Source organism: Kryptolebias marmoratus, linkage group LG3 (assembly GCF_001649575.2).
Source record: "Kryptolebias marmoratus isolate JLee-2015 linkage group LG3, ASM164957v2, whole genome shotgun sequence".
In the NCBI taxonomy this organism is placed as follows: domain Eukaryota; kingdom Metazoa; phylum Chordata; class Actinopteri; order Cyprinodontiformes; family Rivulidae; genus Kryptolebias; species Kryptolebias marmoratus.
Genome location: NC_051432.1, coordinates 29,624,677 through 29,625,749, shown reverse-complemented (window position 1 = coordinate 29,625,749; position 1,073 = coordinate 29,624,677).

The following is a 1,073-nucleotide window of genomic DNA, read 5'->3' as shown; positions in this document are numbered from 1 at the left end:
CCTCCTCCTCCTCCTCAGAACCTGGAACAGGAAGTGTTCAGACTGAAAAGCAGGAATGGAGAAAGCTGCTATTCCTGCGGCAGCCTCTAGATGGCAGTATAATAACTACAATAACTTTAATAAATATAATAAAGATTATAATTATATTAAATAAAATCATGTCCGGTTGATTTTCTGGTCAGGAAGGTGTTTCTGTCAGACAACTTTAACGCCATTATTTTCCTACATTTAGACTTTTTTATTCAGTTTTTTATATTAACATTGAGTCAGTAGCAGATGCTCAGCTGGGACATTAAAAACAACAGAATTGTGTTTTTTGTGCTTTAAAAGATTTAATAAAAGTTATAATCTGTGTAAATTGATCTGACCTGTCATGTGTTCCTCCGCCATCAAAAGTAGTCCGTTGTGGTGTGAGTGGGCTGAAGGTGCAGTGATTCATCAGCTTCTCTGGGTTTCTCTGAGCCGATGGGTCTGCGGGACTGCAGGGACCCGTCCGGAACCACGGATGAGTCACTCACACGGACCTGGACCGGGTCTCCGGACGGGTTTTCTGAAACGGCTGTAAGAATCGTGAGGAGTCTGGGAGGTGACAGCAGAGGCTGCAGGACACGACAGGTGTGTTTTTACCTTCGTCTCTTCATTCCGACAGAAACCAGCAGCTTCATCAGAACCCAGGTTCTGTTGGGTCGAGTTCGGAGGAAGGATGAAGACGGTGAGACCAGAACCAGAACCTGCAGACTACCTGTTAGAAAGAGACAGAATCTACAATCTGTTCATCAGATAAACTACAGGATGGTTTGTGATTAGCATTAGCATCTGCTGGGGACTACTCTCAGCTACCTCCACTCCAAGGGTTGTCTCAGTTTGTTCTGTTTGTAGAACGGGTCACCTTTCTGTAGAACAGAACACCTGTCCGTAGAACGGGTCACCTGTCCGTAGAAAAGAACAGCTGTCCGTAGAACAGAACACCTGTCCGTAGAACGGGTCACCTGTCTGTAGAACAGATCACCTGTCTGTAGAACAGAACACCTGTCCGTAGAACAGAACACCTGTCCGTAGAACGGGTCACCTGT